Source organism: Phascolarctos cinereus, unplaced genomic scaffold, assembly GCF_003287225.1.
Source record: "Phascolarctos cinereus isolate Bilbo 61053 unplaced genomic scaffold, phaCin_HiC Scaffold_4;HRSCAF=312, whole genome shotgun sequence".
Classification (NCBI taxonomy): domain Eukaryota; kingdom Metazoa; phylum Chordata; class Mammalia; order Diprotodontia; family Phascolarctidae; genus Phascolarctos; species Phascolarctos cinereus.
In genome coordinates, this window is record NW_027555847.1 from 177,312,743 (window position 1) to 177,326,790 (window position 14,048).

General features: G+C 40.7%; 1 long non-coding RNA gene across 2 annotated transcripts in view; it reads left to right on the top strand.

Annotated features, from left to right (window-relative positions):
• Nucleotides 1–14,048, top strand: part of LOC110218799 (uncharacterized) — a 54,663-nt gene that overhangs the window by 18,454 nt on the left and 22,161 nt on the right. For both annotated transcript variants that reach the window (XR_013486006.1, XR_002327411.2), the window contains exon 2: nucleotides 590–683. This is a non-coding gene — a long non-coding RNA (uncharacterized LOC110218799). The remainder of the gene's footprint in view (nucleotides 1–589; nucleotides 684–14,048) is intronic.

A 14,048-nucleotide genomic window follows, 5' to 3' on the forward strand; every position in this document is an offset into this window, starting at 1 on the left:
CTTCTCTTCTCAAGGGCCAAGCAAAACTAATGCCTCTACCATGTGACAACCCTTCAAATAGAATGTTGTTGCTAAACCTGCTCTTCACCAGGCACAACCGCCCCATATCTTCCAACCGGTCTTCATGTGGCATGAACATGAAACCCTTCGCCTTTTTGATTTGCCTTCCTCTGGATAGGATCTAGCTTGTCAACGTCTTTCTTAAAATGTAGCATCAAAAACTAAACTTGGTAGTCCAGATGTAGTCTGTCCAGGGTAGGGTCCAGAATAACTATCACTTCCCTAGTTCTAGACATTATACCTCTCTTAATGAAAGCCTAAGATTGCCTTAGCTTTCCTGGTTGTCATATCACCCTGTTGACTCACATTAAACTTGCAATCCACTTTTCCCTCCCAAGAACTGCCTCCTCCCCAGATAAATATCTGTCTACCCATCTTCTCCTTGTGAAATTGTTTTCTTGACTCTAAGGGTAAGAATCTATATTTATCCCTATTAGATTTTATCTTAATTGATTCAGTTTAATATTCTAGCCTATCTATTATTTTGGGTACTTGTTTTATTTTTCTCTGTTGTTGTATGTCTTTACAGGTTTGTGTCATCTGCATATTTGAAAAAATGGCTTTATTCAAATCATTGAGAAAAAACCCCCAGCAAAGAAGCAAGTGAGGATCCCTGGGATATAGTAGGTATTTGCTTACAAGTTGAAATGATACCATTTGTTATTACTCTTTGGTCTGGACCATTTAAAAAGTTTCAATTCTACCTAATTAAATGTATCTCTTTATGTATCTTTTCCAAAAGAATAGCATAAGATTCTTCATCAAATAATAAAAAAAGAGTAAACTATATCTACAATATTCTCCTTATCTAGAAATCCTATTAAGAAAGAAATGCCTTGGGGCAGCTAGGTGGCACAGTGGATAGAGCACCAGCCATGGAGTCAGGAGGCCCTGAGGTCAAATGTGGCCTCAGACACATAATATTTACTAGCTGTGTGACTCTGGGTAAGTCACTTAACCCCAATTGCCCTCACCAAAAAAAAAAAATGCCTAGACTAGCATGCCATTTTTGATGAATCCATATTGGGTTTTTTTTTTTTATCACTGCTTCCATTTCTAGATGTTCACTAACCAGCCTTTTAATATATTCCAGAATTTTACCAGGAACTGATGTCAAATTCACTGGCATATAGTTTGCAGATTCTATTTTCTTCTCCCCTCCCATTTAAAAAAAATCGCCATATTTGAGACTTCTTTACAATTTTTAAGAGATAATCAACAGAGACTCACTGATGCCAGTTCTTCTAGTACTCAAGGAATTAATTCATCTGGACCTAGTGAGTTCATAAGGGCAGTTGGGTGCTTTTCTCATCTTTTTATTTTGAGGACCAACTCTTGTCTATTTTTTTTTTTTTAGGCAATTGGGGTTAAGTAACTTGCCCAGGGTCACACAGCTAGTAAGAACTCTTGTCTATTTTTACTTCTATCCTTTTCAGACTAAGAATAATTCTGTTTGGTTAAAAGAAAAATCAGTTATTAGGGCAGCTCCATATTATCTCCACCATTGGTTATCATCATCCCAACCACCCAGAGTAATTATTAGTACTGCTTCAATATTTCAAGATGTCTATGATTTTCTGGTGTGGTTGCTCCTGCAATAGACACATATTGCAGCTTTCATAGACAATTAAGTGATTTTCAGGGGGGTTAGAAAGATCACGTATTGACCAATTTTCACCACTAAAGGGTGATGAGTTTCTCTGAGCTCAGCTAGGTTGGTTTTCCAGCAATAGATTGTAACCAGGCCAATTCTCAAAGCCTTTCCAGCTTGATGGTCAGTGAACTCAGTCACACAGATAACTTTGAAACCTGTTGCTTTCTCCTTGCATAGCTTGGGCCACTCTCACAAATGCTCTTTTCCACACTTGAATTGTGAACTGGAACTGGAAAATGGGTGACAGAGATCCCACCTATCACCCATTCCTGCTCCCACTGCTTTCTACCATGGTGCTTCTTTCTTACCTTGGAATTCAGTTGCAGCCCCATTATGATTCTTAGGTGCCAGAATGCTCCCTGCTGCTGCACTGCCATCCTGGTCAGTCCCCACACCAGTGTCCACAGACCTCTCTAGCTTCTGAAGTTGCCCTGGGCTGGAAAAAAAAATGGCTCCCTCTGACTTTTTCTTGGCTTTCCTGATCAGGATTCTGTCTGTTATATTTTCTAGGTTGTTGTGGAGGGGCATGCTGGGTAAGCTTCAATCACAACATTGCTCAATGAAGGGCATATTACAATTAATTAGATTTGGGGAGGGGATTGGTGGTGGTCCAGATCTGTGAATTCATTAGTTCCAGGAACTGGGAGACAATATGGTACAATGGAAAAACAAACAAACAAGTGGCTTTGGAGTCAAAAGACCAATGTTCAAATCCTACCTATGTAATCCTAGGAACCTCACTTTTCTCAGCTGCAAAATGAGGGAGTTGGATTAGATGGCTACCAGGGTCTAGCTTTGAGTCTCTAATTCTATAATTTCAGTATGGAAATTCCGTATACTAATACAGACCAACAACCCCTCTGTAATCTAAAGTTGCAGAGGGACTTCAGGGTTAAATGATGTGCCCATCCATGGTAATAAAGTTAGTTGGTGTCAGAGACAGAATTTGAACCTACTCAGCCCTCTATCACTATGATATGTTGTAATTAAATTATAGATAGGCAGTCACCTTTGACAGCCACAGCTTATTTTTTATGTTAAATATGTCTAATCTGGTTTGACATTTACATGATGAAGTACTAGCCTCGGAGTTGGTTCAAAGCAAAAGTTCTTAACCTAGGGTCAATGAATTTGCTTAAAAATAATCTTGATGATTGTATTTCAGTATAATTGGTTTTCTTTATAATTCTATATATTTTATTTTGTGCATTTTAAACATTATTATGAGAAAGGGTACAAAGGTTTTACCAGACTGCCAAAGGTCTCTATGACACAAAAAGTTAAGAACTCTTAGTTTGGAACATTTCCTGTAAAAGTTGAAATTAGGGGGAAAAAAGGATTGAGGGCAGAGGACATGACTGATCTTTCTTTTCTTCACATGTTGAAAAAGTCATAGTGACAAATTTGAGTGACACTATGTAACAGCACCATAGAATCTCCCTTAAGACAAGCACCCTCTCCAGTTCTGTTCTAAACTACTTCTTCCTGTTAAAAAAAAAGAAAAAAACACACACACACACACACACACACACACACACACACACACAACAATTAAATACTATACTTCCCTTGAAATTTGATCCAGCTGATTGCAGTGGTAGCTTTCCAGCACTTTCACTTGATTGCATCAGCCCCGGTGATAGGACAGATGACTACCAAATCACAAGTACAAGAGCTCCAACTGCTGAAAATCAGTCCAAAGGGCCTCAGTTTCCTTGTCTGTAAAATGAAGGGCTTGTAGTAAAGTTCCCTTCCAAGCACTCAATGCATGATCTTTTGTGCCTATGAATTTGTTCCAATGCTTCAGAGCCCATGTTAGAGGCTTTGCACTAGATTTCTGTAAGTATTATCCTTAAAATCTTTCTCCCATTTATCTGGCTTCCCCTTCTGCATAGGGACTCTAGTAATGCTGCCCAGAAAGCAGGCATGGTTTTGCAATGCAATCAACTACTTTTGGGAGATGTAAGCAGTATCTATGGCAAAGAAAAAGGGGGTGGGGGGAGGACAGAGGAAGAAAGGATGACATTTCACTTGGCATTTGTATGAATGCCTTGGCACTCTCAAGTTCTATGGCATGATTTTAAACACAACATTCTGCACAGTGATTTTCATTGTAAAGCAAATACCCATGACGTCAAACTTCCAAAATCATTTTCTAGGAAGTGAACTTGCAACTCCCTGGGGAAATCCTGTTCTTATAGTAGCTATACTAGTTCTCTGTTATGTGGGATAGATTAAATATGTGAAGGTGGCAGAGTCCTGTTATAACACAGCTTATTATGTTCTAGATTTATATGTCTCACAGAGTCATGAGAAAAGTATTGGGAGACAGAAGAGCCAGGATCAAACCCCACTTTTACCATGTGTGATGTTGAGCAATCTCACGGGATCTCAGTTTCCTTGTCTGCAAAATGAGGAAGTTGAATTACAGTAGATAATTTCTAAGGTCCCTTCCAGTTCTAAGTTTATGATTCTATGAAAGCTTGATATAACATGATTTGCTCATAAGAAGAATATTAGTCCTTTTTATTAATACCAGGGTAATAAAGGTATCCTCAACATTTTAAGACTTCTTCGTAGTTTACCTCTCTCCTCCCAGATCCTCTCCTCTCCTCTCCTCTCCTTTTCTTTTTTTTTTTTTTGCTTTTTTCTAGGCAATTGGGGTTAAATGACTTGCCCAAGGTCACACAGCTAGTATGTGTTGTGTGTTGTATGTCTGAGACCAGATTTGAACTCAGGTCCTTCTGACTTCAAGGCCAGAGCTCTATCCACTGTGCCACCTACCTGCCTCCCAGATCCTCTTCTTTTTGGATTGTCATGGCACTGCTCTCTCTTGGTTCTCTTCCTACCTGTTTGATTCCTTCTCAGTCTCCTTAGCTTGCTAATCTTCCATTTCATACCTTCTAACCTCTTCTTTTCTCTTTCTACACTCTCTCACTTGATGATTTCATTTGATCCCATAGGTTTAGTTGTCATCTCTATCCAGATATCTCTGAAGTCTATATAATCAGCCCTATCTTCTCTGTTTAGTTCCAGTCATGCATAACTCCAAGGACCTGTCAAACATTTAAAATTGGAAGTCTCATTGGCATCTCAAACTTGTAACATAAAAGTCAGAACTCATTATCTTTCCCCCAAAACACACCCTGCTTCTGAACTTACCTATTTGTCAAAGACACCACCATCTTTTCAGCTACCTGGGTTCACAACCGAGTCATTGTCCTTGATTCATCACTCCCTCTCACCCTGTAATCTAATTGATGGCCAAATTTTGGCATTTATAGTTCTACAAACTTTCTTGCATCTCTCCCCTTCTCTACCCATCTGCCTTATCATTCCTACTTGGGCTATTTTAATAATCTTGTAATGGGTCTGCCTGCCTTAAATCTTTCCCCTCTCCAACCTATCCTCCATATAACTGCCAAAGTGATGTTCCTAAAGTGAAAGTTCAACCATGGCATTCCACTAATCAATGAACTCCAATGGCAAGTTGACCAAAAATGGGAAATGGAAAATGTTGGAAAGTCTGTGGGAAAATAGGCATATTGATACACTGTTGGTGGAACTGTAAATTGGCCCAGCCATACTGGAAAATAATTTGGAACTATGCTCCAACAGTTATTCAATTATGAATACTCTTTGATCCAATGATACATTTAGTAGGCCCATTGACAGGTTAAAAGTAAAGAAAAAGGACCTATGTGTACAAAAATACTTATAGTAGCCCTTTTGAAGTAACAAAGGAACCCCCCCCCCCAAACAAGCAAAAAATAAAACAAAAAACCCAAACCTGGAAATTAAAGAAGTTAAAAAAACCTATAGTAGCCCTTTTGCTTTTTGAAGTAGTAAAACAAACAAACAAAAACCCAAACCTGAAACCTGGCATATGAATATAATGAAGTACTATTGTGCCAAAAGAAATGACAAAAGGGATAATTTCAGGAAAACATGAATGAATTGATGCAAAATGAAGTGAGTAGAACTAGGAAAACAATTTGTACAATAATGACATTATAAAGACAAACAACTTAGAGACTTAAGAACTCTGATCAGTGCGATGACCAACCACAACTGTGGAGGACCAGTTATGAACCCTACCACTTACCTCTTGACAGAGTTGATGGAGTCAATGTGCAGCACAAGGAATACATTTTTGGACACGGCCAATATGGGAGTTTGGTTTTCCTTGTGAAGCATATTTGTTACAAGAGTTTTTTTCTTTTTCTTTTTCCCAGTGGGGTCGTGTGGGAAGGAGAGGAAAAATGGTTAAATTGTTAGTAATGAACAATTTTAAATGTTAATATTTTAAAAATAGACTAGGTGACTGTGCATTAGTCGGACTTCTTCTGATGAGCTAGTATCTCCCTGGACATCATTGTGTGTTTATGGACAACATGTGGGACAGTTCCTCCAGCAGTTCCTCTAGAAAATGAGAACCACAACCGAAGAGACTAGATGTCAGTAACCTAAGGAATCATCCTTGTTGAGTTGCTACATGATAAATATTCTGCCCTTGTTGCTTCGGCAACCACTGCTGCTAAAGATCCAGAAAAGTAATTTCTGGCTTCTCTACTAACATAACCAGTGTGAGTGATTTGTACTTTACCCTCAAGTTGGGTGAGACAGGCCTTGGAGCCATATCCCTCAGGAAACTAGAATAAGCACAAAGCAAGGGACAATAGCAACCACTTCTCATCTGTGATGACACCAGCCTACAGATGGGGACTCCTGTGTTGTTGGAACTGCTATATAAAAGTGAGACCAAGGGTTAGTTAAATACATTTAACACTGTCCCCCTCCAAACCAAGCCCTGCAATGGCTCCCTGTTGTTTCTAGGATCAAATATAAGCTTCACAAGTTGGTTCTAACCTACCTTTCAACTCAGCTATATTTACCTTCTTGCTGTTCCTCATACAACATACTAAATATCCAGTCTATGTACCTTTGCACTGGCTGCCTCCTATGCTTACAATATACTCCCAACTCACCTTTGTGCCTTAGAGTTCATTGTTTCCTTCAAAATTCTACTCAAGCTACCATCTTGCCTCAACAATCATTGTCCTTTTCCCTCTGACAATTTGTATTATATTTTTTGCATGTTTTATGCACACTTTCTCGTGTATATGTTATTTTCTTCGATGAAATGTAAGATCAAGGGCAGAGGCTGTTTCTTTTGCTTTTTTCTTTTCTTCTTTTTGTATCCCCAGCACCTAGCATTATGCCTGCCACATGGTAGGTGCTTAATAGTGCTTGTTCATTAATATAGGTGTAGGGTGTGTTCAGGGTAGATTAGGACCTCTGGTGTGGTGCTGCTGCACTCTTTCCAGGGCTGCTTTCCAACTTTGGCGTCCACCCGATCCACCCAACTCTCACCTATGGCTCCAAGAAGCTGTAGCATGCGCAGTGACCAACCCCAGTAAACTGTTTTGGCAGATGGGCTATAAACCAGGTTGAGGGTAACAAGGGTAGCCCTTCATTGAGTTAGGGTGCTGTCTATCCCAAGCATGTGAGATAGGTGCATGAGAACAGTTTGTTCCAATAGTAATGAAGGTGGCTGAAGCAGGTGCTGTAGAACACTTAGAGCTTGGTTAGGCATCAAAGACACCAAGGTTGTCCACTGCATCCTGAGCCATCACCAGTCATCTTAACTCTGTCCTGCCATTGGACTATGATGACTCTAGAAGAGAGAATGAGACTGACGACTTCATGAAACTCTGCTTCACTTAAATTCAATTTATGCACAAATCAAAAGACATCACCCATATCATTGTACCATTTTTACCTATCTCAAAGTCCTGTGGTAACAGGCAAGTGATGAAGCAGCAGGTTCAGGTACACTGAGAACTATAGTCACAACTAAGCACACAGGCAGTCCAGGCCATAGGATCATCTCACTAGAAGCAGCAGTGGGATTTGACAGCTCTCTGGGTGTCTGAGCAGCCTTTGAAGGACCACATTGCTCGCACACACACACCCCCATACACACCCAAGGGGCTAGAGGAAGGTGCTAGAGGAAAGGGCTAGAAAAGGTGCCCTAAAATTGTCTGCTTTACCTAACCTTGGCCTGTTTACTGCAGCAGGTAGTGTCCCACCCTGCAGTTCAAATACAAAAAAAAATATACAAAAACTGCTGCAAAATTGATTCCATTCACCATTGGTACATGGAATGTGCGCACACTTATGGAACACATGAAATCCAGTGGACTTGAAAGATGAACAGCTCTTGTTGAGAGAGAACTCAGCAAGTATCACACCCGAATAGCAGCCCTGAGTGAAACAAGGCTGACAGATAAAGGTGAGCTTACCAAAGTTGGAGCTAGATGGATATTTTTCTGGAGTAGCCACAGTGAAGGGGAGCACAGTGAAGCTGGAGTAGGTTTTGCCATCAAAACTAATCTAGTCAACAAGTTCCCACCATGAGGAGCCCTGATGAGATCAAAGAAAAATTTTATGAAGACCTGGAGACCCACATCAACAATGTGCTAAAAGAAGACAAGTTTATAATGCTTGGTGAATTTAATGCGAGAGTAGGCACAGACTACCAGATATGGCAGGAAGTCCCGGGGAGGAATGGAGTTGGAAACAGCAATAGCAATGGCCACTTACTTTTGAAGACTTGAGCACCTTCTCATCACCAGCACTGTATTCCCTTTACCTAAATGTAATAAAACTCCATGGATATACCACCACAGCAAACACTGGCGTTTAATAGACTAAGTCATTGTAAGGAGAAGAGGCAGACAAGTTGTGAGAGTTACAGACAATGTGTAGTGCGGAGTGCTGGACTGATCATAGCCTTATCCTCTCTAAGCTAAATATTCACATTCACCAAAAGCAGTGGCTCCCAGAAAATTTAATGTCAGCAGATTAGACTTCTCTGAGCATGGACATTTCATTGTTAACTTGGGAGGGAAAGCTGAGCCAACGTACAGTTGGCAACAGTGGAACAGAAAAGCAGTAGGCAGCTTTCAGAGATTTGGTATACAGTACTGCTTTTATTCACCTAGGCTGGAATACTTGCAAACATCAAGACTGGTGTGATGAAAATGATGGGGAAATTCAGAAACTGTTAAATGAAAAATGAGAACTCCACAGGGTTTACCAACAGGCTAGTTCATCCATCTCTAAGAAGGCAATGTTCAACTCCATCAAAAGTAAAGTACAACGGAAGCTTAGAGAGATGCAAGATTCTTGGCTCAGTAAGAAGGCACATGAAATTTAGTTTTATGCTGATAATAATAATCCAAAATGCTTTCTGATGCCCTGAAAGCTATTTATGGGCCAAAAAACTATGGTGCATCTCAACTACTCAGTGCTGATGGAGCCACATTGATTAATGATAAGGACATGATCCTGGAGAGATGGGCTGAACACTTCCATAGTGTTCTCAACAGACCATCATCAATCAATGCTAAAGCCATTGACTGTTTTCCTCAGATTGAAGTTGATCTTCCTCTAGCCAAATTTCCAACTGAAGAAGAGATTTTGAATGCCATTAGGCTCCTCTCCTGTTGCAAAGCACCTGGTGCTGATTCTACTCCAGCTGAAGTTTACAAGGTTGTGGGGGGAGGTCCATTGCTCATACAAAAATTAACTAAAATTTTCCAGGTTATATGGCAAGAGGAGGTTATCCCCCAAGAGTGAAGGTTGCCTCTATTGTCCATCTCTATAAAGGTAAAGGAAATAGATTATCCTGTGACAATCATGGATGTGTGTGTGTGTGTATGTCTTAGTCATGGCTGGCAAGATTCTTGCCAGAGTTCTCCTTTATACTCTGATCCTTCATCTGGAAGATGGTCATCTACCTGAGAGCTAGTGTGGCTTTAGAAGAGGCTGAAGAATGGTCGATATGTTGTTTACTGCTTGACAACCATAGGAGAAATGCCAGGACCAGAACAGAGGTCTGTACACCATGTTCATAAATCTGAACGAGGTCTTTGATACTGTCAGTCATGAGGATTTATGAAAAATTACATCAAATTTGGTTGCCTGGAGAAGTTCATCAGCATTGTATGTCAGTTTCACGGCAGCATGCTTGCCCAGTTTCTGAATACTGGATGATGCTCTCATGCTTTCCCAGTCAGCGACGGAGTGAAGGAAGGCTGTGTGCTTGGTTCCATGATTTTTAGCATGATGTTTTCAGCAGTGTTGTCAGATGCTTTCAATGAGGACAAATAAAGCATCAAGGTCAGTTGCCTCACCGATGGCAAATTGTTTAACTTGAAAAGTCTAAAGTGGAGGGGGAGTTTGTGCATGATTTTCTGTTTGCGGATGATTGTGCACTTGAGCAGCCTCTGAAGCTGAGATGCAACAAAGTATGAATCGATTCTCTTGCTGCGCGTGCTAATTTTGGCCTAATAACACTAAGAAAACACAGGTGCTCCACCAGCCAGCACCACATCATCCACATGTGGAGTCGTCAATTATAGTAAATGCAGAAGTTTTGAATACTGTGGATAAGTTTACTTACTTTGGCAGTATACTTTCCAGGGATGTGAACATTGATAATGAGGCTGACACGTATGTTGACAGAGCTAGTTCAGTGTTTGGGAGGCTCTGAAGGAAAGTGTGGGAAAGAAGAGTATTAGACTGCCTACCAAACTGATGGTGTACAGTCATTGTGCTGACCTCATTGTTGTATGTCTGGGAAACCTGGACAGTCTACCAGTGCCATGCCAGAAAACTGAATAGGTTCCATTTGAATTGTCTTAGGAAGATTCTGAAGATCACCTGCAAGATAAAGTATTGGGGATGGAAGTCCTTTCTTGAGCTGAACTGCCAAGCATTCGAACTGTACTGCAGAGAGCACAACTGTTATGGACTGATCGTGTTGTTTGAATGCCAAATGTACGCTTGCCTAAAAAACTGTTTTACAGAGAATTCACACAAGGCAAGTGCTCACATGGTAGTCAGAAGAAGTGATACAAGGATATTCTCAGGGTCTCCTTGAAGAATTTTGGAATTGATTGGGTGACATGGGAGACTCTGGCAAAGGACTTCCCAGCATACCATGCCCTCATGAAGGAAGGTGCCGAGCTGTATGAGCAAAGCAGAACTGAATTAGCTTAAAAGAAATTTGTGATGTGCAAATTTAGAGAACCTACCCCAAATGTTCGCATAAACTATTTGTGCCCGACCTGTGATAGAGCACTCTGAGCTTGTATTGGTCTGGTCAGCCATAGTTGGATACGCTGTAACTTGACTGTCACATAATGATGTCATTTTGGTCCTCTTCCAGAACAGAGGACAACAAATAACCAATCAATCATCGATGCTTGGTTAAAAACATCCTAGTGAAGGCAAGAAGAGAGGAGAACAGTGTGGATCATTTAAATGAACTAAAACTAATGATAAGATCAAGATTACTTAGAGGCTGGTTTCGTATCAGGGTTCATCGTTACCTAGTGAAGTAGACAAACTGGACACATGCAAATGAGCATTGCTTTGAAGGCTGGCCCTGCTACTTCCTATATTAACAAAGAAATGAGAGTGTGTCCTAGATCTTAGGCTCATGGAGTTGAGAAGTTAACAGTTGAACATGAAATGACTCTGGAATTAGAACAGGCTTCACAGCCCCCCTCAATTACTTCCTACTCTGTAACATTTGATACTTCATCTCCGGGCTTCATTTTCTTCATATGTATGATAAAGAGTATGGATTGTAAGGACTTTAGAGGTCATGTAGTCCAACCTATTCATTTTGCTTATAGGAACTTTTTTCCTATTTATTTCATTGTATTTTTATTCTAAATCTCTATTGTGTTTGCATTCGATTTTTTTTTTCTTAAGGGTTGGGAGGGAGAACCAAGAATTTATAGTTAGTGGAGAAGTAGTTGCTAGACAGTGAGAGGTCAAAGATGAGAGAGAGGAAATGATGGATGAGGAATGGATAGGGGGCATGAGTAGTAGGCTTACCTTTGGTAAAGAGATATGCCCTCTCTCACTCGGAGAGAGGAGAAAAGGAAAAGAGAATAATCAGGTCCTGGGATTCTAGATTTAGGGCCAGAAGGTAACATTTAGTTCAACCCTCTGACTCCCTCCCCTATTTTATAGATAAGGAAACTGAGGTCCAGAAAGGGAAGGTGTATTTGAGGCATAAATCAGGGTAGATAACTAAGGAAATTCACAAGGGATGGCCTTGACTTTTTTTTTTTAAGCTAAGTTAGAAATGAAGTTACTTGCTTAGTGAAGTTGTTTTGGTTAGTGAGATGGTAAGAGGATGCTGTTAGCAGCCTGAGAAGAGAGGAGAAAATTAGCCATTGAAAGGAATATGATAGGGAATCCATCAGGGAAGAATGAAAGGATTACTCTATAATGCTAAGGGCCCAAGTGAGATGAGATGGTAGGAATTTGTAGTGGACCCAGCCAGAATAGTTGCAGCACTTTCTCCAAACACTCTTAGCAACAGAATAATAGGAGCATAAGGGGTCTCAGTTTTGAGTGATGAGTCAAGTTTGGCCACCTCTCTAGTTGGCTGTGGTACAATAGAAATGTAAGAATGGAAGTTGAGGAGGTTGATTAACTGTGAGGCCAAGGTGTTCAAGAGGACATTAGGGCGTGAGGTAGAGAGGAAGACTGTAAGACAAGCACTCAACTCCTTGAGAAAGGAAGATAGGTGACCTAGACCGCATCTGAAGGCAGCCAGGAGCAGATAGTGGCATGGCTGCTTGTACAAGTTGGGAGTCACTAACTACAAACCTTCCAGTCTTACCATCTACCCTGATGCTATGCTGACTTGCCAATGCCTCTAAAAGGGCATTAGACCTTTCCATTGGTCCTTTTTTCCTATTTATATCTCCATGGCTTAACACAATGCTAAGGGATTAATCAATGTTTTTATTCATTTCTTCATTCAACATGGAGGTGGATAAATGAATGTAAAAAGTGTGATACCAATTAGTGGAGTGAAAGACATTGTTTCTGAATGATGGCATCAGAGGGAAGATCTGAAAATGGCAGTGGAAATTGAGTAGTAGGTCAAGTCTTCTTCTTGATCCAGTGTGTTAGTGGCATGAAAAAAGAAGCAATCAGCTGTGGAGTGGTCAAAGATGAGTTGACTTTTAATGGGAACCAGGCTTTTATAAGGGCAGAAAGATAGTAACAATAATAGATGAAAGGATATAAGGTGAAAAGAGGTTTGCCAAGAGAAGTTCAGGGGTTCCAGAGGGTATAGTGGAAAGTGAAGATAGAGAAAAATAAGGATTGGAAAGATGTAGGGCTGGGCTGGATAAGAGATGAGAATACATGGAGAGGTAAGAGAGGGAAAGGGTTTTTACCTTCTGGACTCTGAATCACAGGGCCTGGGGTGGGATAGAAAGTAGGAGTTTGCTATCCAAAAGAAAGGGGAAGTACCGTTTCATCAAGCCCCTCACTTTCTGGGGCCTGTGTAGGATCCAGGTAGGTAGAGTCCATGGTTGGACAAGAGAATTAGTGTCCATAGTATGTCCTCTCTCAAAATATGAGGACCCAGCGACTGGATAAGGCAGGAAGTTGGGAGCAGGTATTTGGGTCAGTAGGTATTTGAGACTTGGGTCCCTGAGGGATGGGACCAGGCAGTTATAGGCCATATCACTCTGGGTCTTTATCATCATTTGGACAGTGAACATAGGCCTTTAGGGGAGTTTCCATAAATGCTATTAAATGGTAATTTCTTGAGCTAATGGTGAAGGCATCCCAGGCAGCCCACAGTTTTGCTTTCCTTTTCCTTAAATTAGGGGCGGGGCATCCCTTATTCCTGTGTGTGTATGTGTGTGTGTGTGTATGTGTATACACACATATATGTACATGTGCATTCTTTGGGGTTAGTGAAGCAGTTTGAGGCCCATAAGAAAGTATGTGATTATTTTATAGTTATGCCTCAATAGTAACCCAACTAGCTTGATCATCCACCTTAGAGACTTGACATGATTGTCAATGAGTTTTGGGTAATTCCAAAATGAAATGTAACCTCAAAGGAGTCAGAGAATTTCATAGTTCAGAAGGGTCTCAAAGGCCATCTAGTCCAACCCATACCCAAAAAAGAACCCCTTTCAGCATCCAGACTTTTCTTGAAGCTCTGCAGGGAGAAAAAACTCACCTCCCAAGGCTGCCCATTCCACTTTGAGATTACTGCAATCATTAGGAAGCTTTTTCCTCATGCCAGGCCTGAATTTGTGTCTTTCTCATTTCTATCCATTGTACTCAGGTCTGCCCCCTACAGGTCAAACAGAATAAGCCTAATCACTTTCAAAACAGTTATGTCCTCTCATCTTTTTCTCCAGGTGTAGCAGCCCCGGTTCTTTTATCTACTAAAGATGTGCTGCCATTCAGAACTCTTTATGGAATGTGCCACAGT